The 27,671-nt window shown below is 47.8% G+C and overlaps 1 long non-coding RNA gene and 1 other non-coding gene across 2 annotated transcripts; one reads left to right on the top strand and one right to left on the bottom strand.

Annotated features, from left to right (window-relative positions):
• Window positions 1-64: 64 nt before the first annotated feature.
• Window positions 65-24,334, bottom strand: LOC140418272 (uncharacterized). The gene is made up of 4 exons (XR_011944906.1): window positions 24,189-24,334; window positions 12,129-12,235; window positions 11,535-11,658; window positions 65-8,640 (listed from the first exon to the last, which is right to left on the bottom strand). It is a non-coding gene; the product is annotated as an uncharacterized lncRNA (long non-coding RNA).
• On the top strand, window positions 14,288-14,360 carry trnak-cuu (transfer RNA lysine (anticodon CUU)). The gene has a single exon. It is a non-coding gene; the product is annotated as a tRNA-Lys (tRNA).
• Window positions 24,335-27,671: the final 3,337 nt, after the last annotated feature.

Here is a 27,671-nt window from a genome sequence, read left to right as displayed (position 1 = left end):
AATATGGTGTCTCATGTTGTGATCTGTGATCTTGTCTTGCAATGATTCTACAGAACTGCTGGTGAATTAGCCAGAACGATGATTTATTAATGTACACGTGGTAAGGTAATGATCAGAATGCTATACAGACTAAGTTATCACAGAGTTACATTAGACTCTGTTGGAACTACCCTGATGTGCGACTGGCCTCATGTATGCCTGGCAACCTTCTGCTGGTAGCCGGATGTCACCTGACTGATGCCTGACGCCAACTACTGGTGGGAGGTCACACTGCTGAGTACATGTAATATTATATACAGGCTTATCACCACATCTCATAACTTCTCAAAATTATTGAGTAATTTATTTTTTCAAACAAATTCTGATCGATCTGCAGTTTCTGGAAACATTTTGGTTGATCGTGTTATTTTTTAAAATAAAGATCTAGATCAAGCAGGACGGGTTGCATCTGAACCAGAGGGGCACCAATATCCTGGGAGGGAGGTTTTCTAGTACTCTTCGGGAGCGTTTAAACTAATTTGGCAGGGGAATGGGAACCGGATTTGTAGTCCAGCAACTAAGGTAGCCGATATTCAGGACGCCAAAGCGTGTAATGAGGCAGTGGGGAAGGGAACACTGACAAAGGAGAGTACTTGCAGGCACGGAGATGGGTTGAAGTGTGTATACTTCAACGCAAGAAGCATCAGGAATAAGGTGGGTGAACTTAAGGCATGGATCGGTACTTGGGACTACGATGTGGTGGCCATCACGGAAACTTGGATAGGAGAGGGGCAGAAATGGTTGTTGGAGATCCCTGGTTATAGATGTTTCAATAAGATTAGGGAGGGTGGTAAAAGAGGTGGGGGGTGGCATTGTTAATTATAGATAGTATAACAGCTGCAGAAAGGCAGTTCGAGGAGTATCACCCTACTGAGGTAGTATGGGTTGAAGTCAGAAATAGGAAAGGAGCAGTCACCTTGTTAGGAGTTTTCTATAGGCCCCCCCAATAGTAGCAGAGATGTGGAGGAACAGATTGGGAAACAGATTTTGGAAAGGTGCAGACGTCATAGGGTAGTAGTCATGGGCGACTTTAACTTCCCAAATATTGAGTGGAAACTCTTTAGATCAAATAGTTTGGGTGGGGTGGTGTTTGTGCAGTGTGTCCAGGAAGCTTTTCTAACACAGTATGTAGATTGTACGACCAGAGGAGGGGCAATATTGGATTTAGTACTGGGTAATGAACCAGGGCAAGTGATAGATTTGTTAGTGGGGGAGCATTTTGGAGATAGTGACCACAATTCTGTGACTTTCACTTTAGTAATGGAGAGGGATAGGTACGTGCAACAGGGCAAGGTTTACAATTGGGGGAAGGGTAAATACGATGTTGTCAGACAAGAATTGAAGTGCATAAGTTGGGAACATAGGCTGGCAGGGAAGGACACAAATGAAATCTGGAACTTGTTCAAGGAACAGGTGCTACGTGTCCTTGATATGTATGTCCCTGTCAGGCAGGGAAGAGATGGTCGAGTGAGGGAACCATGGTTGACAAGAGAGGTTGAATGTCTTGTTAAGAGGAAAAAGGTGACTTATGTAAGGCTGAGGAAACAAGGTTCAGACAGGGCATTGGAGGGATACAAGAGAGCCAGGAGGGAACTGAAGAAAGGGATTAGGAGAGCTAAGAGAGGGCATGAACAATCTTTGGCGGGTAGGATCAAGGAAAACCCCAAGGCCTTTTACACATATGTGAGAAATATGAGAATGACTAGAGCGAGGGTAGGTCCGATCAAGGACAGTAGCGGGAGATTGTGTATTGAGTCTGAAGAGATAGGAGAGGTCTTGAACGAGTACTTTTCTTCTGTATTTACAAATGAGAGGGGCGATATTGTTGGAGAGGACAGTGTGAAACAGATTGGTAAGCTCGAGGAAATACTTGTTCGGAAGGAAGATGTGTTGGGCATTTTGAAAAACTTGAGGATAGACAAGTCCCCCGGGCCTGACGGGATATATCCAAGGATTCTATGGGAAGCAAGAGATGAAATTGCAGAGCCGTTGGCAATGATCTTTTCGTCCTCACTGTCAACAGGGGTGGTACCAGGGGATTGGAGAGAGGCAAATGTCGTGCCCCTGTTCAAAAAAGGGACTAGGGATAACCCTGGGAATTACAGGCCAGTTAGTCTTTCTTCGGTGGTAGGCAAAGTAATGGAAAGGGTACTGAAGGATAGGATTTCTGAGCATCTGGAAAGACACTGCTTGATTAGGGATAGTCAGCACGGATTTGTGAGGGGTAGGTCTTGCCTTACAAGTCTTATTGAATTCTTTGAGGAGGTGACCAAGCATGTGGATGAAGGTAAAGCAGTGGATGTAGTGTACATGGATTTTAGTAAGGCATTTGATAAAGTTCCCCATGGTGGGCTTATGAAGAAAGTAAGGAGGCATGGGATAGTGGGAAATTTGACCAGTTGGATAACGAACTGGCTAACCGATAGAAGTCAGAGAGTGGTGGTGGATGGCAAATATTCAGCCCGGATCCCAGTTACCAGTGGCGTACCGCAGGGGTCAGTTCTGGGTCCTCTGCTGTTTGTGATTTTCATTAATGACTTGGATGAGGGAGTTGAAGGGTGGGTCAGTAAATTTGCAGACGATACGAAGATTGGTGGAGTTGTGGATAGTAAGGAGGGCTGTTGTCGGCTGCAAAGAGATATAGATAGGATGCAGAGCTGGGCTGAGAAGTGGCAGATGGAGTTTAACCCTGAAAAGTGTGAGGTTGTCCATTTTGGAAGGACAAATATGAATGCGGAATACAGGGTTAACGGTAGAGTTCTTGGCAATGTGGAGGAGCAGAGAGATCTTGGGGTCTATGTTCATACATCTTTGAAAGTTGCCACTCAAGTGGATAGAGCTGTGAAGAAGGCCTATGGTGTGCTCGCGTTCAAAAACAGAGGGATTGAATTTAAGAGCCGTGAGATGATGATGCAGCTGTACAAAGCGTTGGTAAGGCCACATTTGGAGTACTGTGTACAGTTTTGGTCGTCTCATTTTAGGAAGGATGTGGAAGCTTTGGAAAAGGTGCAAAGAAGATTTACCAGGATGTTGCCTGGAATGGAGAGTAGGTCTTACGAGGAAAGGTTGAGGGTGCTAGGCCTTTTCTCATTAGAACGGAGAAGGATGAGGGACGACTTGATAGAGGTTTATAAGATGACCAGGGGAATAGATAGAGGAGACAGTCAGAGACTTTTTCCCCGAGTGGAACAAACCATTACAAGGGGACATAAATTTAAGGTGAAAGGTGGAAGATATAGGAGGGATATCAGAGGTAGGTTCTTTACCCAGAGAGTAGTGGGGGCATGGAATGCACTGCCTGTGGAAGTAGTTGAGTCGGAAACATTAGGGACCTTCAAGCAGCTATTGGATACGTACATGGATTACGGTAAAATGATATAGTGTAGGTTTATTTGTTCCCAAGGGCAGCACGGTAGCATTGTGGATAGCACAATTGCTTCACAGCTCCAGGGTCCCAGGTTCGATTCCGGCTTGGGTCACTGTCTGTGCGGAGTCTGCATGTCCTCCCAGTGTCTGCGTTGGTTTCCTCCGGGTGCTCCGGTTTCCTCCCACAGTCCAAAGATGTGCGGGTTAGGTGAATTGGCCAATGATCAATTGCCCTTAATGTCCAAATTGCCCTTGGTGTTGGGTGGAGGTGTTGAGTTTGGGTAGGGTGCTCTTTCCAACAGCCGGTGCAGACTCAAAGGGCCGAATGGCCTCCTTCTGCACTGTAAATTCAATGATAATCTATGATTAATGTAGGACAAAGGTTCGGCACAACATCGTGGGCCGAAGGGCCTGTTCTGTGCTGTATTTTCTATGTTCTATGGAATGTGGTTCACGCTGTAATCACTAATGGCTTGAAAAAAGAACAATAGAGCTTTAGTTACTGGACTCTTGTCACCTCGTTGCCATGGAATTCAGCCCTTGTCCTTGACAGCAGCACAAGCATAGTGTCAAACTGTCTTGCAACTGTGCTGTTTTAATCTATGATGGAATTATGCTGTTTCATGTATCTATTGAAGCTATATGTTTTGAGATGACCTGAGGTTATGGGTGCTGAAATTCTCATTTTTAAATGTGTATTTAAAACTGGGGCTAAATATTTATGCTTAAACAGCTATCTTTTACCTATACTAGTTGTATTAGAAATACCTGGCTTCTACACGGTTCAATTCCCGGTTTGGGTCACTGTCTGTGCGGAGTCGGAGTGTCCCAGTGTTTGGGTGAGTTTCCTCCGGGTGCTCCAGTTTTCTCCCACAAGTCCCGAAAGATGTGGTTAGGTGAATTGGACATTCTGAATTCTCTCTCGGTGTACCAGAACAGGCTCCGGAGTGTGGCAACTAGGGGATTTTCACAGTAACTTCCTTGGAGCGTTAATGTAAGCCTACTTGTGACATTATTTTTATTGTAAATGTCCTCTACACCCCCTCTAAGAACTTCACATCCTTCCTAAAGTGTTGGGTTCATCTATAGGGTTCCATTCTAGAGGGATAGAATTGAAAAGCACGGACAAAATGTTCAACTTGTTTAGAACCAGGGTTAGACTACACTGGGAGCACTGTCAACATTGGTGATCTCCATTTAGAAAAAGGAAATAAAGGCATTGGATAAAGTGCAAGATTCATAATATACAGAACTGACAGCATTTAACACTCAGGAAAGGCTGGGGCTGCTTTTTTCTGGAAAAGAGAAGACTGATGGGTGACCTGATGTTATCTTTAAGATTATGAAGGGATTCAATAATCCAATAAGAATTTCAGCAGAAACCTCTTTACCCAGCGAGTGGCGAGAATGTGGAACTCACTCCACAGCGAGTGGTTGAGGTGAACAGCATGAATACATTGAACGTAAAGCTAGATACATACATGAGGGAGAAAGAATAGGAGATGCTGATGGGGAGATATAGAGGGGTGGGTGGAGGATCATGTGGAATATAAATACTGACACCGACCATGGCTAACCTCAGCCGGTTTGGGAATTTAACCTGTGCTGTTGGTGTCACTCAGCACAAACCAGCCATCCAGCCAACTGAGCTAACCGATCCCCGTGTAAATCTGTAATAATTCCTTAAATATTAGTGATTGCCTGTCTCCCACCATACTATTTAATGCAGTTTCCCAGTGCACCTCAGACAACATGCCCCTCAGACCCTGATATTCTGTGAGAAGCATCAAGATAACTTAAACAAAAGAACCATCGGGCATCACGGTGGCGCAGTGGGTTAGCCCTGCTGCCTCACGGAGCCGAGGTCCCAGGTTCAATCCCAGCTCTGGGTCATTGTCCCTGTGAAGTTTGCACATTCTCCTCGTATTTGCGTGGGTTCACCCCTACAACCCAAAGATGTGCAGGTTAGGTGGATTGGCCACGCTAAATTGCCCCTTAATTGGAAAAAATGAATTGGGTACTCTACATTAAAAAAAAAAAGAACCATGTAACCACCATAGCCCATCGTCATGGCAATGTGGCATGCTTTTTGGGGTTTCTAAACAGAAATGGCAATGAAACATCTTCCAACCTCCAAACCCCCTTTCACCCCTTGTGAAAGGGCAGCATGGTAGCATTGTGGTTAGCACAATTGCTTTACAGCTCCAGGTCCCAGGTTCGATTCCTGATTTGGGTCACTGTCTGTGCGGAGTCTGCACATCCTCCCCGTGTGTGCGTGGGTTTCCTCCGGGTGCTCCAGTTTCCTCCCACAGTCCAAAGATGTGCAGGTTAGGTGGATTGGTCATACTAAATTGCCCATAGTGTCCAAAATTGCCCTTAGTGGTGGGTGGGGTTACTGGGTTATGGGGATAGGGTGGAGCTGTGGACTTGGGTAGGGTGCTCTTTCCAAGAGCCGGTGCAGACTCGATGGGCCAAATGGCCTCCTTCTGCACTGTAAATTCAATGATCTATGAAATGTGCAACCAGATATTCACAAGAAGGCTCAGAGAGAATCAGCCCACTGGAGGCGAAGTCGTGAGACCGGCCAGTCCAGCAGAAAGAAACCCTCTGACCATCCCCATTGACCAACAGAATGAACAAACTGCAGTCCTGGATGTAATTGAGAACAGAAACAATAACAGCAGAATCCAATCCCTGTAATCAGTTGTGAACTTCTTGGTGTCTCAGTAAGTGCGATGAATTACAAAATCCCTTCGCACATTGAGAGCAGGTGAACGGCCTCTCCCCAGTATGAACTCCGTGGTGTGACTGCAGACGGCATAACCGAGTGAATTGTGCAAACAGACGTAAACGGGAGTGAGATAATGGGGATTATGGAGACAGGGCTGCAGGATGACCAGGGATGGGAACTGACTATATTCAGTGTTTAGGAAGGACAGACAAAAAGGAAAAGGCAGTGGCGAGGCAGTGCTGGTTAAAGAGGAAATTAATGCAATAGTGAGGAAGGATATTAGCTCCAACAATGTGCAATCTGTATGGGTAGAGCTCAGAAACACTAAGGGGAAAATAAATTAGTAAAGAGACCCCCAAACTGCAGTGGTGATGTTGGGAATGGCCGAATACAGAAAATTAGGCTGATTGTAAAAGTTCCTATGGGTACATGAAGAGAAAAAGATTGGTGAAGACACATTTAGGTTCCTTTCAGCCAGAAACAGGGGAATGTATAATAGGGGACAAAGAAATGGCTGGGCAAATAAATACATAATTTGGTTCTGTCTTCACAAATGAGGGCACAAATCAGATACCAGAAATGTTGGGGAATGCAGGATTTAGTTAGAGGGAGGAACTGAAGGAGATCAATATTAGTAAAGAAATGGTGTTGGGGAAATTTATGGGATTGAAGGCCGATAAATCCCCAGGGCCTGATAATCTGCATCCCAGAGTACTGAGGGAAGTGGCTCTAGAAATAATGGATGCATTGGTGGTCACCTTCTATAGACTCTGAAGCAGTTCCTGCAGATTGGAGGGTGGCTTATGTAACACCACTATTTAAAATGAGAGAGAAAACAGGGAATTATAGATCAGTAAGCCTGACATCAGCAGTGGGAAAAATTCTAGAATCCATTATCAAAGATTTTATAGCAAAGCACTTAGAAACCAGTGGCAGGATCGGACAGAGTCAGCATGGATTTATGAAGGGGAAATCATGCTTGACGAAATTGACTGGAATTCTTCGAGGGTGTAACTGGTAGAGTTGACAAGGGGGAGCAAGTGGATGTGGTATATTTGGACTTTCAGGTGGCTTTTGACAAAATCACTCACAAGAGATTAGTGTGTAAAATTAAAGCACACGGGATTAGGGGTAGTGCATTGAGATGGACAAGAAACTGGTTGGCAGACAGGAAACAAAGAGTAGGAATTAATGGTCTTTTTCAAAGTGGCAGGCACTGACTAGTGGGGTACCGCAGGGATCGGTGCTAGGAGCCCAGATGTTCAGAAGACAGATTAATGATTTTTTTAAAAATTTAAAATACCCAATTCTTTTTTCCAATTAAGGGGCAATTTAGCGTGGCCATTTCACCTACGCTGCACATCTTAAGAAGAATAATCTTTATTGTCACAAGTAGGCTTGCATTCACACTGCAATGAAGTTGCTGTGAAAAGAGTTGGATGATCAGCCATGATCATAATGAATGGCAGAGCAGGCGCAAAGGGACAAATGGCCTCTTCCTGCTCCTATTTTCTATGTCATCCCTTCCCACACTAAGAGCAGGTGAATGGCCTCTCCCCAGTGTGAACTCGCTGGTGTGTCTGCAGGATGGATAACTGTGTGAATCCCTTCCCACAGAGGGAGCAGGTGAATGGCTTCTCCCCAGTGTGAACTCGCTGATGTCTCTGCAGACTGGATAACTGTGTGAATCCCTTCTCACACTGACAGCAGGTGAATGGCCTCTCCCCAGTGTGAACTCGCTGATGTTTCTGCATGCTGGATAGCTGTGTGAATCCCGTCCCACAGAGGGAGCAGGTGAATGGTCTCACCCCAGTGTGAACTCGCTGATGTTCCCGCAGGTTGGATGAATCACTGAATCCCTTCCCACACACAGAACAGGTGAACGGCCGCTCGCCAGTGTGAATTCGCTGGTGTCTCTGCAGGGCGGCTGAATCACTGAATCCCTTCCCACACTGAGAGCAGGTGAATGACCTCTCCTCAGTGTGAACTCGCTGGTGTGACTTGAGGGTGGATAACTGAGCGAATCCCTTCCCACACACAGAGCAGGTGAACGGCCTCTCCCCAGTGTGACTGCGTCGATGAGACTCCAGCCGAGATGGGACTCTGAATCCCTTCCCACAGTCCCCACATTTCCACGGTTTCTCCATGTTTTGGGTCTCCTTGTGTCTCTCCAGATTGAACAATCAGTGGAAGCCTTGTCCACACACAGAACATGTGCACTGTCTCTCCTCACTGTGAATGGTGCGATGTTTTTTCAGGCTGTGTAACTAGTTAAAGCTCTTTCCACAGTCAGTTCAATGGAACACTCTTACTCGGGTGTGTGTTGTGTGGGTCTCGGTGCTTTTCCAGTCACACTCACGTTTAAAATCTTTTGAAGCCAACAGATCGGACAAATATTTTGCCTTCTCGCCAAGGATATTCAGTTCAAGAGGAATCGATTGAGTTTGTCACATCGAGACGTGACCTTTGAGATTTCTGTCTATAATTCCTCCTCTTCCAATATCCTTTGAAAACAATTAGCAAAAGTCATCATTGTTAGTACAGGATAGAAACTCAGAACAGACAATTCTCGTTCGTATGAAATGTAATTTCCTCCATTGTTCTCCAAAAGCTGTAAATCTCCATCCCGCACAATCTCACTCCATTCTCACTCTGCTGTATCTAATATTCACCCTCCCAATTCTCCTGAAGGTGCTGATTCATGTTGATTGACAGATCAGAGCTCAGCTCACTGCTTCCTGACCAGGACACAGAGATTATAATAGGAGCAAGAGTAGGCCATTCGGCCCACCAAGTCTACTCAACCATTCATTGAGATCCTTGGCCGATCTACTTCAGCACCATTTTCCCACATGGTCCCCATATCCCTCGATATCTTCAATATCTAGAAACCTAGCAATATTTGTCTTGAACATACCTGATGACTGAGGCTTCACATTCCTCTGGGGTAGAGAATTCCAAAGCTTCACCACATCCTCGAGTGAAGAAATGCCTCCTCATCTCAGCTTTCTCTCTATTTTCCTACCTGTTCCCCATAACCCTTAACTCCATTGTCAATAAAATATCTGTCAAACTTGTGCTTCAATATATTCAATGACCCCCAGTTACAACTGGTCCCTGTGGAAGAGAAATCCAAAGACTAACAACCCTCTGAGGGAAGAGACGACTGGAAATCTATAACGTAGCTACAGTCTTATATTACAAAGTGAAAAATATTACATTTACTTTATTACACAACGGTAAATAATATATCTAATCTGTACCATGTAACAACACTGGACATATCCCTGTCCATTATTAATTTAATTGCCCTGAAATGCCAGCCATCTCCTGGGGAACCCACCCCTTTAATTGTGAACATGAGGAAAGAGACAAGCCTTTTTTGAAATAAATTTAGAATAACCAATTTTTTTTTTGCAATTAAGGTGCAATTTAGCGTGGCCATTCCACCTACCCTGCACATCTTTGGTTTGTGGAGCTGAGACCCACACAAACACGGGGAGAATGTGCAAACTCCGCACAGACAGTGACCTGGGGCCAGGATCGAACCGGGTCCTTGGTGTTGTGAGGCAGCAGTGCTAACCACTGTGCTGCCAGAGACCATCCTTTTAGTCAGTCAAATAAATGCGTCAACCTGTTAAGGAGATGGGTGGGAGGAGATGGAAACACTTTGTGCAGCCGCTAACCTTCATGTAATTCTTTTCCCCAATTAAGGGGCAATTTAGCGTGGTTCCAGGTTGGGCTCAAAGCATCAATGAGGACTCTGATCTCTGGCAAGGAAGGAAACCCTGGCAGGCGGGAGGGAAGAATTCACAAACACCCGGTGGAGGCCCCAAACCCCCCAATAACACCCATTGATTTTATTGTCAGTCTGCAGACAGGAGCTGGAGAACTGAACCCAGGCAGAGGAGAGGGAGGGAGAAAACTGGGAGTGGAGGAAAGAAATGGTGCAGATGGTGAGATGGGTTTGGATTTCAGCCCAGGGAGGAGGGAGAGTGTGTGGGACGGGGATTTACAGCTTTGGGGGAACAAGAGAGGAACAAATGTTCAAGAGAAACTAGAATTGTCTGTTTAGAATTTCTACCCTGGATTGACAGTGATGTCTTTTGTTTATTTTTAATTAAAAGTTTTTTTTTTTTTAAAAAGAGTACCCAATATTTTTCCCCCAATTGAGGCGTAATCTTTGCGAGGCCAATTCATCGACCTGCACATCTTTTTGGATTGGGGGGTGAGTCCCACACAGACACGGGGAGAATGTGCAAACTCCGTACGGGCAGTGACCCGGGCCGGGATCAAACCCCGGTCCTCGGTTAACCAGATGGAAACTCAAATCAAACTTCACATCAAGACTTAAGTCACTCCATTCATCAGGACCTGAATATCATTGGCCTGTGAATGTGGAAGACAAAATGTTTGTCTGTTCTGTCCATAGGAAAAGATTTTCTTTTTTAAAATAAATCTCGAGTACCCAATTATTTTTTTCCACTTATGGGGCAAGAGAGATAGGAGAGCGAGAGAGAGGAGAGAGAGAGACGGGCCCGTTGGAAACTAGATCTAGTAAGGGACTGCATTCCGAAATATGTTTTACCCTCGAAGTGGGTAATATTGTTGTTTTGCTTTTCTTGGTGTCCTAAGAGAGCTGCCCCGGCAGCAGTAAGCTGGTGAATGGGAGTGAGAAGGGGGGTGGGTGAAGCTGCAGCCGGTGAACCAGTTTTGGCTGGTTCGGCAAGCTTAGCTTCTGGGTCAGAGCTAGAGGAGTGTGTTTGATTTCAATTTGTGTGTCTAGGTGGGGCGTTGGTGGGAAATGGGGGCATGGGGGGGAATATGGTAGCTCACTGATGATGACTATAGAACTGTTTTTGATTTATTCTGAGGATAGGGGTATGGCGGTCATCTTGGGTGGACCCTATGCCTGTACTTTTTGAAGATTTGCTGGATAGTCCCTCACAGTGGAAATGGCTGATTCCGTGATTTTCATAGAATTTTACAGTGCAGAAGGAGGCCATTCGGCCCATCAACTCTGCACCGGCTCTTGGAAAGAGCACCCTACCCAAGGTCAACACCTCCACCCTATCCCCACAACCCAGTAACCCCACCCAACACTAAGGACAATTTTGGACACTAAGGGCAATTTAGCATGGCCAATCCACCTAACCTGCACATCTTTGGACTGTGGGAGGAAACCGGAGCACCCGGAGGAAACCCACGGGGAGGATGTGCAGACTCCGCACAGACAGTGCCGGAATCGAACCTGGGACCCTGGAGCTGTGAAGCAATTGTGCTATCCACAATGCTACCGTGATGGGAGGGGCGGGGGGGTGATCCCCTAATTCAGGGCTGGTCACCTGGACCGTAAAGGAATTGGGTGAACCAGTGAAGGTCAAGGGTTTTCACTCACCTGAAGATTCTAAATGCTGGTGTGGTGTTCTTGCAGGAGACTCACTTGCGGGTTAGAGATCCGACCAGATGCTGAGGGGTGAGCCAAGTGTTTCACTCGGGCTTTGACGGAAGGGCTCGATATGCTGCAATTTTAATCAATAAAGGGTCACTAGGGTCATTGCGGACACTAATGGGAGATACATGGTGGTCAGCGGGTACATTGGTGGTGCTGGTGAATGTCTATGCCCCTAACTGGGACGATGTGTCATTTTAAAATTAAATTGTTGGGACCTATCTCAGACCGGGATACACATCAATTAATTCTTGGAGCGAACTTCAATTGTGAACTGGATCCAAAAATGGACTGGTACAAGCCCATTCGGCCACTATAAACACAGAAAAATGGAGTGAAATCTGGACGAACCACCCAGCACGACCCAGGCACCGGAAACGACCACAGCAAACCCGGCAAAGGATAAAGAAATCTGTTCCCATCAGTAGATTGTAAAAGGATTATGGGACACAGATTTAAGATTATGAGCAAGATCTACAGGGGGGATATGAGGAAGAAATTTTACACAGTGAGTGGTAATGATCTGAACTCAATGCTTACACACAAAGGTTGATAACCTCCAGGTCCTGATAACTCGAATGGTGCTGTCAGAATTTGATGTGAGGATAGGTTGTGAGTTTCCTGTCTGCGAATCCCTTTCTAAGCCCCTGTGAAAGAAGTTTACAAAGGCATCACTGTCAGTCCAGAAATAAAATTCTGGAAAGATAAATATTTCTCCCGGTTTGAATTTGCGGTGTGTAAATCTACCCCGACTAATCCCCTGTAAAAGGAGTTTCCAAAATTAATCACTATCAGTCCAGGATAGAAATTCACCACATTCTCTCCTCCTGCTCCCTGGTCCAGGATGACCGCTCATGCCCTCCCCCTCACCGCTGCACACTGTCCCTCTTATCATCAGCACTCCCCTGATTTGAGGGTGTTGTTGACTCAGGGTTGTGAGTTTCTACCCTGGGTCTTCATGTGGCTGAACAGAGCCTCAGAGCTTTCGACACATGGTACAGGACGTCCAATGAGACAGTGACATCCGGAGAGCAGGATTGGCTTCCTTTTCTTTCCATCTCTGCCACCGCTTTGCATCATCAATAAGACATTGGGACTCAAAGGGTGACGCAGTTTGATGGACAAGTTGCCTCCATTCTGAACAATGGGGAACAAGCTCCTCCCACTCACTGAAACATCGCCCCCTACAAAGATGACAAACGCGCGTGCGCCCTGATGCACATCCAGTAAAGATGGCGGCCGTTAACCCGAGCCGAACATGAGGAGCCGTAGCTCCGCTCAGTACAAACTGGGTACCTTAAACTCTTTTCCTTTTAAAAAAAAAACTTTTTATTGGCATTTCTCATATTTATAAACAATCTTAAACTCTTTTCCGAGGTTTGCGGCTTACAACAGCTTTACACGACGTTTCCGCCCACCCCCACGATCTCTCGCTCCCTCCATATTGTTAATCGCCTCTCACCGATTTCGGATCTGAAGACACAGACCTTCTGCATCTCCATTACCCACACAGCACATGCTTCAATCACAGCGGGCCCCGCCACTCATTCATTGGTTGGAGGACCAGCGCTCTCGTCCTCCAGTCCTGCCCCTCCACCTTCTATTGGTCCAGAGCTGCCGTCAATCACCCAGGCATTGTGACGGTTCCAGATGGTGAGAGCGGCCACAGGCTCAGTCTGACTCGCTGATTGTCCAATAATAACAGTGAGAGTCTCAGTGGGACAATCAGACAATAATAGTGGAGATGGGGCCCAGAGGAGAAACAGCAAAGTGTTCACTCACTTTGAGAGGAACAAACACAGTGTCTGTTCCAATAATAAGAGTCAGGCTGCAGTGTGTGAGTGAATATATCATTGGGTCCAATGGAGAATCATAGAATCCCCTCAGTGTAGAAGGAGGCCATTCGGCCCATCGAGTCTGTGGCAACCCTCTGAAAGAGCACGCTACCATGGCGAATTCCCCACCCTATCCACGTAACACCTCCAGGGGACAATTTAGCACAGCCAATCCACCTAATCTGCACATTTTTGGACTGTGGGAGGAAACCAGAGCACCCAGAAAGGAAATCTATGCAGACGCAGGCAAACTCCACAGAGACAGTGACCCAAGGTCGGAATTAATCATAGAATCTACAGTGCAGAAGGAGACCATTCGGCCCATCGAGTCTGCACCGGCGTTACCTGATTTGGCCAACTCACTGAAATGTGGTTAATTCTGAATTGCCTAGCAAGCCACTCAGTTTAAGGACAATTAGAAATGGGCAACCAAGCTGGTTTGCCCGTGATACTCACATCCCATAAAGAATAGAGAAAATAAAAGGGCTGTTTCCAGTGCCGGTTTCAAAGGAATCAGTACTGGGCCCTTCACTCCTGGTTTACATCATTGATTTGAAAGTAAATGTAGGAACATGTGGAAGAAGTTTACCTGTGACACAAAAATGATTGAACACTTGATAGTGAGGAAGAAAGCTGGAGGGAAAACAAGGCAAAGGATTACATGATAAATGGCAGGACAGGACTAGTTAGGCCAGAGCTAGATTCCTGTAGAGGAAGATTGCACCAGAGAGAGCACAGAGGGGATTTAAGATCATTGACCCGAAATTGACAATGTTTGCTCAGAGGAAAGTTTGGATAAACTGGGGCTGTTTTCTTTGGAACAGAAAAGGCTGAGGGGAGACCAAAATGAAATTATGGAAAGCAGCCTGGCTGGCTCAGTCGGCAGAGCATGGGAGTCTTAATCCCAGGGCCGTGGGTTCAAGACCCACGTTGGGCGCTTCAGCTTCTTTAATCTGAGAACATTGAGCTCAACTGTTTTATGGACGGCACGGTAGCACAGTGGCTAGCACTGTTGCTTCACAGTGCCAGGGTCCCGGGGTTCAATTCCCACTTGGGACACTGTCTGCGCAGAGTCTACACATTCTCCCAGTCTCTGTATGGGTTCCCTCCCACAAGTCCCGAACGACATGCTTGTTAGGTGAATTGGACATTCTGATTTCCCCCTCTGTGTACCTGAATAGGTGCTGGGGTGTGGTTCCGGGGATTTTCACAGTAACTTCATTGCAGTGTTAATGTAAACCTACTTGTGATAATAGTAAAGATTATTCTAAAGGTATAAAATTCTGGGGGATCATGGTGGCACAGTGGTTGTGTGCCTGCGTGCTGGGGACGCGGGGTCGATCCTGGCCCTGGGTCACAGTCTGTAAGGAGTTTGCACATTCTCCCATTGTGTGCGTGGGTTTCACCCCCACAACCCAAATATGTGCAGGGTAGGAGGCTTGGCAAAATTAAATTGCCCCTCAATTGGAAAAAAATATAAATTTATATATTTTTAAAATTTCTGAGGGATCTAAATAGATTGGATAGGAAGGTCCGATTCCCTTTGATTAAGGGATACATATAAAAGGAGGCAGAGATTTAGTGAAGGACTAGGAGGTTTAGAGGGTGGTGAGGATCTGTGACATGCTGCCTGAACTAATGGGACAAACCCTCATAACATTTAAAAAGTATTTAGATAGACATTTGAATTGATATAACTTAAAAATCTACAGACCACAATCTGCAGAGGGCAGTAGAGTGGAGCTGCTGATTGGCTGTTGTGGGGAAAATTTACATACGTGCATTGTGGTCACTGTAACTTGAAGGTGTACCTGTGCAAGAGACCCTAGCTGTTCAAGTGAAGGCAAGCATCCAGCAGAGGGCAGTGGAGTTGAGCTGCTGATTGGCTGTTGCGGGGGAAATTTGCATACATGCATTGTGGTCACCGTAACTTAAAGGCATACCTGTGCAAGAGACCATAGCTGTTCAAGTGAAGGCAAGCATCCAGCAGAGGGCAGTAGACCTTCACTGAGTGAGTGCTTCCTGAGAAGGGAAGTAAATTTTTTTTTAAAAAACTTACTGTAGGGAGTTTCCAGCTGAACCCAGTCGGAGTGAGGACTGAGTGACTGCTGGGTAAGTAGTAAAGATTTAAATTGTTTGCGCAGGCCCATAACAGCTGATTGCTGTTTTCGTGTGGGGCGCAGTGGGTGCTGGTTAAGTGTTTTATTTTTACCTGTATTTAAGTTGGGCAGTTTCTAAACCCTAGACACTACACTTGTAGTGACCCCACCCTTCCACCTCCTTTAAACTAAGGGGTAGAGTGAATAACAGGTAAGCACTTTCTTTCTTTTTCTTTTTTTATCTAGAGGGGATGGCAGGGAAGGCAGTGCAATGTTCCTCCTGCAGAATGTTTGAGGTGAGGGATGCCGTCAGTGTCCCTGCTGATTTCATCTGGGCACTCATCTCCAGCTCCTCAGAAACCACGTTAGGGAACTGGAGCTGGATGAACTTCGGATTATTCGGGAGGCAGAGGTGGTTAGAGATAGAAGCTTCAGGGATGTAGATACTCCAAAGAATAAAGATAGATGGGTGATGGTGAGAGGGGCTGGGAAGAAGCAGTCAGTACAGGGATCCCCTGTGGTCGTTCCCCTTAGTAACAAGTATACCGCTTTGGATACTGTTGGGGGGGGGGGGGAGACGTACCAGGGGTAAGCCATGGGGTAGAGGTCTCTGGCACAGAGTCTGCCCCTGTTGCTCAGAAGGGAAGGGGGGAGAGGAATAGAGCATTAGTCATTGGAGATTCCATAGTTAGGGGGATAGATAGGAGATTCTGTGGGAACGAGAGAGACTCGTGATTTGTGTTGGCTCCCAGGTGCCAGGGTCCGTGATGTCTCGGATTGTGTTTTCGGGATCCTTAAGGGGGAGGGGGAGCAGCCCCAAGTCGTGGTCCACATAGGTACCAACGACATAGGTAGGAAAAGGGATAGGGATGTAAGGCAGGAATTCAGGGAGCTAGGATGGAAACTTAGATCTAAGGCAAACAGAGTTATTATCTCTGGGTTGTTACCCGTGCCACGTGCAAGCGAGACGAGGAATAGGGAGAGAGAGGAGTTGAACACGTGGCTACAGGCATGGTGCAGGAGGGAGGGTTTCAGATTTCTGGATAATTGGGGCTCATTCTGGGGTCGGTGGGACCTCTACAAACGGGATGGTCTACACCTGGACCAGAGGGGTACCAATATCCTGGGGAGAAATTTGCTAATGCTCTTCGGGAGGGTTTAAACTAGTTCAGCAGGGGATTGGGAACCTGAATTGTAGCTCCAGTTTACAGGAGGTTGAGAGTAGTGAGGTCATGAGTAAGGTTTCAAAGTTGCAGGAGTGTACCAGCAGGCAGGAAGCTGGTTTAAAGTGTGTCTCCTTCAATGCCAGGAGCATCCGGAATAAGGTGGGTGAACTTGCTGCATGGGTTGGTACCTGGGACTTCGATGTTGTGGCCATTTCGGAGACATGGATAGAGCAGGAACAGGAATGGTTGTTGCAGGTGCCGGGGTTTAGATATTTCAGTAAGCTCAGGGAAGGTGGTAAAAGAGGGGGAGGGGTGGCATTGTTAGTCAAGGACAGTATTACGGTGGCAGAAACGGCGTTTGATGAGGACTCGTCTACTGAGGTAGTATGGGCTAAGGTTAGAAACAGGAAAGGAGAGGCCACCCTGTTAGGGGTTTTCTATAGGCCTCCGAAAAGTTCCAGAGATGTAGAGGAAAGGATTGCAAAGATGATTCTGGATAGGAGCGAAAGCAACAGGGTAGTTGTTATGGGGGACTTTAACTTTCCAAATATTGACTAGAAACGCTATAGTTCAAGTACTTTAGATGGGTCAGTTTTTGTCCAATGTGTGCAGGAGAGTTTCCTGACACAGCATGTAGATAGGCCAACGAGAGGCGAGGCCATATTGGATTTGGTACTGGGTAATGAACCAGGACAGGTGTTAGATTTGGAGGTAGGTGAGCACTTTGGTGATAGTGACCACAATTCGATTACGTTTACTTTAGTGCTGGAAAGGGATAGGTATATGCCGCAGGGCAAGAGTTATATCTGGGGGAAAGGCAATTATGATGCGATGAGACAAGACTTAGGATGCATGGGATGGAGAGGAAAACTGCAGGGGATGGGCACAATTCAAATGTGGAGCTTGTTCAAGGAACAGCTACTGCGTGTCCTTGATATGTATGTACCTGTCAGGCAGGGAGGAAGTGGTCAAGTGAGGGAACCGTGGTTTACTAAAGCAGTCAAAACACTTGTCAAGAGGAAGGAGGCGGCTTATGTAAAGATGAGACATGAAGGTTCAGTTAGGGCGCTCGAGAGTTACAAGTTAGCTAGGAAGGACTTAAAGAGAGAGCTAAGAAGAGCCAGGAGGGGACATGAGAAGTCTTTGGCAGGTAGGATCAAGGATAACCATAAAGCTTTCTATAGATATGTCAGGAATAAAAGAATGACTAGGGTAAGAGTAGGGCCAGTCAAGGACAGTAGTGGGAAGTTGTGCGTGGAGTCCGAGGAGATAGGAGAGGTGCTAAATGAATAATTTTCGGCAGTATTCACACAGGAAAAAGACAATGTTGTCGAGGAGAATACGGAGATTCAAGCTACTAGACTAGAAAGACTTGAGGTTCTTAAGGAGGAGATGTTAACAATTCTGGAAAGTGTGAAAATAGATAAGTCCCCTGGGCCGGATGGGATTTATCCTAGGATTCTCTGGGAAGCTAGGGAGGAGATTGATGAGCCTTTGGCTTTGATCTTCAAGTCATCTTTGTCTGCAGGAATAGTGGCAGAAGATTCGTGGATAGCAAATGTTGTCCCCTTGTTCAAGAAGGGGAGTAGAGACAACCCTGGTAACAATAGACCAGTGAGCCTTACTTCTGTTGTGGGCAAAGTCTTGGAAAGGTTTTGTGATGAATGATATCTGTATACACATGTACCTTTAATGCGTAGGCCCCTTTAAGACCGGGTTTGGAACCCTGGGGGACTCCGGCTCCGCCCCCAGGAAGCTGTACATAAGATTACGTTCAGTAGGCAGCGTGCAGTGAGCACACTTCTCGGCAGCTGTCTGGTTTTCTGGTAATTAAAGCCTTTGTATTATCAAACTCCTCTCCCGAGTCGTAATTGAGGGTATCTCAATTTAATTACCAGATTACATCAAGATGGACAGCGGTCTAAAGCCATAGAAGCTCAATTTGGACGCTTGGTCGCCGGAAGCCACTGAAATTTTTTAAAACTGCTCCGGTGCTTTGAGGCCTGTCTGAATTCCTCAGAGACTGAAGTTGACGGACCTCGCAAGCTGAGCTTACTACATGCCCAGGTGGGCCACCCACTATCCTCCGTGATCGAGAAAGCTACGACGTATGAAACGGCAGACATTTGCTCTCGCCCTGCTGCCAGGGCTCTGGGGAAACGAGCTCGCCAGGAACTGCGACCATAAAGAGGTGACGGCAAAAGTCCACATGAACTTCCATATTCGTGATGCTTTCATGTCCGGTATCCGATCCACGTACATCCGGCAGTGGCTCCTAGAAGACGGAGCGAAGGAACTCCAAGGCACGGTAACGCTCGCCTCTTCCCTGGAAGCGGCCCGCCAAAATCTCCGCACGTACTCCGCGGAACTTGCGAACCCCTCCAGACTCGGCCACGCTTCAGGCCTGCGCCGCGTGGCGACCCGCTCACACCGGGGGGCCCCCAATGCCATTTCTGTGGGCAAGGCCAGCACTCGCGCCAGCATTGCCCGGCCCGCTCTGCTATCTGCGGCGAATGCGGAAAGAAGGGGCACTTCGCAAGGGTCTGCCTGGCTGGGCCCAAAGGTCTCATCGGACCCAGAAATCGAACTCCCGGGACCACAGGCCCCGCAACATGGCCGCGCGGCGGCTAGACACGCCTACTTCCGACGCATCATAGGACTCGTGCGAGTCATGGGAGTGGCCATCTTGGCGGCAGCCATCTTCAAAACTCAAAACATGCGACCGACGGCGGCGGCCATTTTGCAAGTCCGATTCAACCGAGGACTCTGACTGCCCGCAACTAGGAGCGATCACTCTCTATCAATCTCGGCCAAAGCACCTGCGAAACTCAATGATGCAGGTTCAAATCAACGGCCGCGACACCCCCTGCCTTTTTGACTCCGGGAGCACGGAGAGTTTTATCCATCCAGACACGGTAAGACGCTGCTCCCTGCGCACCTATCCCGCCTCCCAAACTATCGCCCTTGCATCTGGGTCTCATTCGGTCCAAATCACTGAGTATTGTTTCGCGAACCTCGCTATCCAAGGTGCCAAATACGCCCGTTTTAAACTTTATGCCCTCCCTCACCTCTGCACCGCCCTGCTGCTCGGTCTGGACTTTCAGTGCAGCACCCGAAGCCTGACCCTGAAGTTCGGCGGACCCCTGCCCCTGCTCACGGTATGTAGCCTGGCGACATTCACAGTTGCAACCCCCCCCTCTTCGCGGACCTCACCCCCGACTGTAAGCCCGTCGCCACCAGGAGTCGGCGGTACAGTTCCCAAGACATGACTTTCATCAAGTCAGAGGTTTAGCGGCTACGAAAAGAAGGGGTCATAGAGGCTAGCAACAGCTCTTGGAGGGCATAAGTACTGGGAGTCTGCTCCGGGGAAAAACAATGTATGGTGGTGGACTACAACCAGACCATAAGCCGCGTTACGCAACTCGATGCGTATCCACATCCCCGCATTGCAGAAATGGTGAACCAAATCGCCCAGTATCGCGTATTCTCCACAGTCGACCTAAAATCGGCCGATCATCAACTCCCTATCCGCCCAGAGGACCTCCCCTATACGGCCTTCGAAGCAGCCGGTCGGCTCTTCCACTTCCTCAGGGTCCCTTTCGGTGTCACAAACGGAGTCTCCGTTTTACAAAGGGCAATGGATCAAATGGTGGACCAGTACGGCTTACGGGCTACATACTCGTACTTAGACAACGTCACCATCTGCGGCCATGACCAGCAGGACCATGACGAAAACCTGAGGAAGTTCCTCCAGACCGCCCGGGCCCTCAATCTGACATACAATAAAGAGAAATGAGTGTTCCACACAACCCGGCTAGCCACCCTCGGCTATGTCGTGGAAAATGGGGTCATCGGGCCAGACCCCGACCACATGCGCCCCCTGAAGGAACTTCCCCTTCCCCGTAGCCTCAAGGCACTCAAACGGTGCCAGGGGCTCTTTTCCTATTATGCCCAGTAGGTCCCCAGATATGCAGACAAAGCCCGTCCACTCATTAAGACCCCGGTTTTTCCCCTGATGGCTGAGGCTCAGTCAGCTTTCAGTCGTATCAAGGCCAATATCATCAAGGCCGCCATGCACGCGGTGGACAAAACTATTCCCTTCCAGGTAGAAAGCGACGCATCAGACGTCGCCCTGGCTGCTACCCTCAACCAGGCGGGCAGACCTGTAGCGTTCTTCTCCCGAACCCTCACCGCCTCGGAAATTCGACACTCTGCAGTCGGGAAGGAGGCACAAGCCATAGTGGAGGCCGTGCGGCACTGGAGGCACTACCAAGCCGGTAGGAGGTTCGACCTCGTCACCGACCAACGGTCGGTCGCCTTTATGTTCGATAACGTATAACGGGGCAAAATAAAGAATGATAACATTCTGAGGTCCAGGGTCGAACTCTCCACCTACACATACGATATTACATATTATCCGGGAAAGCTCAACGAGTCCCCAGATGCCCTGTCCCATCACAGATGCGCCAACGCGCAGAAAGACCGTCTGCGGGCCATCCACGATGACCTCTGCCACCCGGGGGTCACCCGGCTTGCCCATTTCATCAAGTCCCGCAGCCTGCCTTACTCCACCAAGGAGGTCAAGGCCATGACCATGGCTTGCCAGATCTGTGCGAAGTGCAGACCGCACTTTTATCGACCAGACAAGGCTCAACTAGTAAAGGCCTCTGGGCCCTTTGAGCGATTAAGCGTGGACTTCAAAGGGCCCTTCCCTTCCACCAACCGCAACAGTTATTTCCTCACTGTCATCGATGAATTCTCCCGCTTCCCCTTCGCTGTCCCCCGCCCCGATATGACCTCGGCCTCCGTAATCAAGGCACTGCACAGCAACTTCACGCTGTTTGGTTTCCCCGCTTATATCCACAGCGACCGGGGTACATCGTTCATGAGCGATGAGCTGCGTCGAGATCTGCTCAACAAGGGCATTGCCTCGAGCAGAACGACCAGCTATAACCCGCAGGGAAACGGGCAGGTGGAGAGGGAGAACGTGACAGTTTGGAAGGCTGTTCTTCTAGCCCTATGGTCAAGAAGTCTCCCAATCGCCCGCTGGCAGGAGGTCCTACGCGATGCCCTACACTCCATTAGGTCGCTCCTCTGTACGGCCACAAACGAGACCCCTCACAACCGTTTGTTTGTCTTCCCCAGGAGGTCCACCTCTGGGGTCTCGCTTCCACGTTGGCTGACGACTCCGGGACCAGTTCTACTCCAGAGGCACGTGAGGAGCCATAAGACAGATCCACTGGTCGAGAGGGTCCAACTACTACACGCAAACCCTCAATACGCCTACGTCGAGCACCCCGATGGCAGGCAGGACACCGTTTCCCTGCGAGACCTGGCACCCACTGGCTCGCCCCCCTTCCACCGATGCTCCCCTCCCAGCACCGGCAGTCGACTCCGACAGCACCCCCCCCCCCTCCCCCAGCCGGCGCCGGCACCAATCACCCTAGTCACCGCGGATACCCCCCCCCTGCTCCAACGCGGGAAAAGGCTCAGACAACCGTGCTCCCGGATATACCACCACCGAGGACGACCGTATCTGTCGCACCACCGCCGGAGCTGAGAAGGTCGACACGGGCAATCAGACCACCCAAAAGACTGAACTTTTCATTCCACTTCACCCCCGATGGACTATGCATTTTTTTAAACAGGGGGTGATTGTGATGAATGATATCTGTATACACATGTACCTTTAATGCGTAGGCCCCTTTAAGACCGGGTTTGGAACCCTGGGGGACTCCTCCTCCGCCCCCAGGAAGCTGTATATAAGGTTATGTTCAGTAGGCAGCGTGCAGTGAGCACACTTCTCGGCAGCTGTCTGGTTCTCTGGTAATTAAAGCCTTTGTATTATCAAACTCCTCGCCTGAGTCATAATTGAGGGTATCTCAGGTTTATAAGAGATTGGATGTATAATCATCTGGAAAGGAATAATTTGATTAGTGATAGTCAACAAGGTTTTGTGAAGGGTAGGTCGTGCCTCACAAACCTTATTGAGTTCTTTGAGAAGGTGACCAAACAGGTGGATGAGGGAAAAGCAGTTGATGTGGTGTACATGGATTTCAGTAAAGCGTTTGATAAGGTTCCCCATGGTAGGCTACTGCAGAAAATATGGTGGCATGGGATTCAGGGTGATTTAGCAGTTTGGATTAGAAATTGGCTAGCTGGAAGAAGGCAAAGGGTGGTGATTGGTGGGAACTCTTCAGACTGGAGTCCAGTTACTAGTGGTGTACCACCAGGATCTGTTTTGGGGCCACTGCTGTTTGTCACTTTTATAAATGACCTGTGAGGAGGGGGTAGAAGGATGGGTGAGTAAATTTGCAGATGACACTAAAGTTGGTGTAGTTGTGGACCGTGCGGAAGGATGTTACAAGTTACAGAGGGACATAGATAACCTGCAGCACTGAGCTGAGGGGTGGCAAATGGAGTTTAATGCAGAAAAGTGTGAGGTGATTCATTTTGGAAGGAATAACAGGAAGACAGAGTATTGGGCTAATGGTAAAATTCTTGGCAGTGTGGATGAGCAGAGCGATCTCGGTGTCAATGTACATAGATCCCTGAAAGTTGCCACCTAGGTTGAGAGGGTTGTTAAGAAGGCGTACGGTGTGTTAGCTTTTATTGGTAGAGGGATTGAGTTTCAGAGCCATGAGGTCATGTTGCAGCTGTACAAAACTCTGGTGCGGCCACATTTGGAGTATTGTGTGCAATTCTGGTCGCCGCATTATAGGAAGGATGTGGAAGCAATGGAAAGGGTGCAGAGGAGATTTACCAGAATGTTGCCTGGTATGGAGGGAAGATCTTATGAGGAAAGGCTGAGGGACTTGAAGCTGTTTTCGTTGGAGAGAAGGTTAAGAGGTGACTTAATTGAGGCACACAAGATGATCAGAGGATTGGATAGGGTGGACAGAGAGAGCCTTTTTCTTCGGATGGTGATGTCTCACACGAGGGGACATAGCTTTAAATTGAGGGGAGATAGATATAGGACAGATGTCAGAGGTAGGTTCTTTACTCGGAGTAGTAAGGGCGTGGAATGCCCTGCCTGCAACAGTAGTGGACTCGCCAATACTAAGGGCATTCAAATGGTCATTGGATAGACATATGGATGATAAGGGAATAGCGTAGATGCGCTTTAGAGTGGATTCACAGGTCGGCGCAACATCGAGGGCCGAAGGGCCTGTACTGCGCTGTAATGTTCTATGTTCTACGAATACCTACTTTGTAAACACGATGAGCTGAATGAAATGCAACAGGAACAACAAACCTAACAAAATCCCGGATAGTAACTCTCACTACTAAGAAGGTCAGCAGTTTGCCCAGTTGACCTGCCAAGTATGCTAATTCGGTAATTTCAAAATGTACCTGCATACATAAGAGTACAACAGCAAATTATTTAACTTCCCCAATGTGATGTGTAATTAGTCTCAAATTTACCCTGGAATGGTCGTTTAAATTTTCCCAGTCACTCTGAAATCTTTATCGACGGACAGAACAGACAAACCATTTTACCTCCCAATGATATTCAGGTCCTGATGAATTGAGTGATGATGATGATGATGTGATGTTTGGTTTGAAGTTCCCGTGAGTAAATCCTCCTCTTTCTAAAGGAGTTTCCAAAGAAACTTCACTCTCAGTCCAGGAGAGAAATTCACAAGATTCTCTCTTCCGGCTTCCGGGTGAACGACGGCCGCACATGCGCCCTGTTGCACCTGAGAAAGATGGCGGCCGCGCAGGCGCCCTGTGGCATACCGCCCCCTAAACAGATGACAGCCGTTAACAGGGGCCGATCAGAGAGAAGAGCACCGATGCGGCCGCCCCATTCGGTACAAACACCGAACTGTATGAAAAGTGCCGGAACCAATTTCTCACCCTGAGGAACGTAATGAAATAATGGCGGGTAAGACTACCCGCAATGCCGGGCGAGGATGAATACGCCCTATCTTCGTCACAGGAGCCAGAACGCGCCCCGGAAGTCGCCTCTCTGTGCGGAGCATGCGCGGTGCTGCTCCGGGCTGAGCGCAGCCGCAGTGACAGTGAGTGCGGCTCTCAGAGACTGAATGAGAGCCGCCGCGAGCAGGGACAATGGTGAGAACCCAACCCCCCACCAATAAGACCCATTGGTTTTAGTGTCAGTCTGCAGACAGGAGCTGGAGAACTGAACCCAGGCAGAGGAGAGGGAGGGAGAAAACTGGGAGTGGAGGAAAGAAATGGTGCCGATGGTGAGATGGGTTTGCATTTCAGCCCAGGGAGGAAGGAGAGTGTGTGGGACGGGGATTTACAGCTTTGGGGGAACAAGAGAGGGAAAAATGTTCCAGAGAAACTAGAATTGTCTGTTCAGAATTTATACCCTGGATTGACAGTGATGACTTTTGTAAACTCCTTTTACAGGATATTGGAAGTGGAGGATTGGCCGACAGAAAATTCAAACCAAACATCACATCGAAATCTGACAGTCACTCAATTCATTGAGAGCTGAATATCATCAGGCTTTGAATTTTGAAGTAGAAGTGTGACTGCAAAAGCACCGAGACCCACCCCCAATGAGAGTTTTCCAGTCCACTGACTGTGGAGAGAGTTTTAACCAGTTACACAACCTCAAAAAAAGTATCACATCATTCACGGCAGGGAGACATTAAACGCATGTTTGTGTGTGGACAAAGCTTCAACCGGGAGAGACATAAAGACCCCTCACCATGGAGAAACTGTGGAAATGTGCGGACTGTGGGAAGGTATTCAGTTACCCATCACAACTGGAAGTTCATCGTCGCAGTCACACTGGGGAGAGACCGTTCCTCTGCTCCATTTGTGGGAAGGGATTCACCCATTCATACAACCTTCTGACACACCAGCGAGTTCACACTGAGGAGAGGCCATTCACCTGCCCTGTGTGTGGGAAGGGATTCACTCGGTCATCCCACATTGTGACTCATCAACTTGTTCACACTGATAAAAGACCGTTTACATGTCCTGACTGTGAGAAGAGTTTTAAATGTAAAAAGGATCTGCTGACACATCAATGTATTCACACTGGGGAGAGACCGTTTTCGTGCTCCTTGTGTGGGAAAAGATTCATTCAGTCATCCCACCTGCAGACACATCAACTTGTTCACTCTGATAACAAATTTTTTAACTGTCCTGACTGTGAGAAGAGCTTTAAAAACAAAAAGGATTTACTAACACACCAATACGCTCACACTGGGGAGAGACCATTCACCTGCTCTGTGTGTGGGAAAGGATTCAGCCGTCCATCTGCCCTACTGAGCCACCAGAGAATTCACACTGGGGAGAGGCCATTCACCTGCTCTGACTGTGGGAAAGGATTCATTAATTCATCCAACCTTCTGATACACCAGCAACTTCATACAGGGGATAGACCGTTCACCTGCTCTGAATGTGGGAAGGGATTCACACGTTCATACAACCTTCTGACACATCAGCAGGTTCACAGTGAGGAGAGGCCGTTCACTTGCTCAGTGTGTGGGAAGGGATTCACTCGTTCATCCAACCTATTGAATCACCAGCGAATTCACACTGGGGAGAGGCTGTTCACCTGCTCTGTGTGTGGGAAGGGATTCAGTCAGTCATCCAACCTGCTGACTCACCAGAGAGTTCACAGTGGGGTGAGGCCGTTCACTTGCTCCATATGTGGGAAGGAATTTTCTCATTTATCTTATCTTCTGAAACATCATCGAGTTCACACTGGGAGCGGCCATTCAACTGCAATGTCTAAGAAAAGGGGTTTACTCACTCATCCCACCTGTTAACACACCAGCGAGTTCACAAGCGACTACAAGGTTTAGATTATACCCTGATTGATGCTGTTAATCATGTCCAGCACTGAATAATGTTCACTCTGACAGTCTTAATCTGCTGATGAGGTTTATTATTCTGAATAAATGTGTTTGAAACGTTGTTGCAGATTTTTGTCTTTCCCACCTGAGTGTTGAACATCACCTGTCTGGAGCTGCGAAAGGACAATCTGGGGGAGGATCATTTGGCAGAAACAGAACTTCAGCCTGGACACAGTCCTCCAGGGTCACACTGAGAGGAACAAATGACACTTTGGTCTTTCTCATCACTCTTCACTGTCAGCAAAGTCCCCGTGTGGACTTAATCCTGAGATGTGTAAGAAATATGTTCCATCCGCTCTCCTCCAAATCTCAGAACCCCTAGACATGGAACAGCAGTCTTCTTTACAACTGTGTTCAGAGTCGGGAAGAACAATGGTGAATGCTGGAAATGTAATAATAATAATTGCTTATACATGTAGGCTTCACTGAAGTTCCTGTGAAAAGCCCCTAGTCGCTGCATTCCAGCGCCTATTCGAGGAGGCCGGTACGGGAATTAAACCCGCGCTGCTAGCCTTGATCTGCATTACAAGCCTGCTGTTTAGCCCACTGTGCTGTCAAATCAGCGATTGGTGTAAAACTGATGTTCCCGATTGAATGTAAAGCAGCTGGTTTCAGTTTCCAGGCTGAAAATGCATCGGAATCGTCTCAAACATTTTAATGTGTTTGTGTGACAGTCACAATGAATTCATTGAATTGAAACCTACTTAAAATAGATTGGTTGACGTTTGCATTAAACACCAGCAGGAGGTCATCACAGGAACCTGGTAACAGCAGGGAGAATTAGACAATAGTTTCATTCCCAGATAAAGAAGGAGCTGCAGCCTGTGTCCAAGAATTCCCAGTTTCACTGATTTGTGCTTCCCACATTCTGTCCTTTTAAATAAACCTCACCCCTAACAGCCTTTAACAATCATAAACATAACAGAGAAAAGGGCGAAGCTGTGCCTGCCCCTTTAACTGGGAGCTGAACAGTGTCAGAGCTCCGACTGTCCCTTTAAGAATGTGTGATGTTTTCAGCTGAAGATTCCTATTGGCCGTTTTTTGGGTTGTCTCCTTATTCTGATCGTTCTCAGTGATCCTCGGGTATGTGAACCTGCTCTCCTGTCTCTCATTCTCTTCTCTCTCAGATTCTCACTTAACC

Source organism: Scyliorhinus torazame, chromosome 5, assembly GCF_047496885.1.
Source record: "Scyliorhinus torazame isolate Kashiwa2021f chromosome 5, sScyTor2.1, whole genome shotgun sequence".
Lineage (NCBI taxonomy): Eukaryota > Metazoa > Chordata > Chondrichthyes > Carcharhiniformes > Scyliorhinidae > Scyliorhinus > Scyliorhinus torazame.
This window is presented reverse-complemented; position numbering and strand designations above follow the sequence as displayed.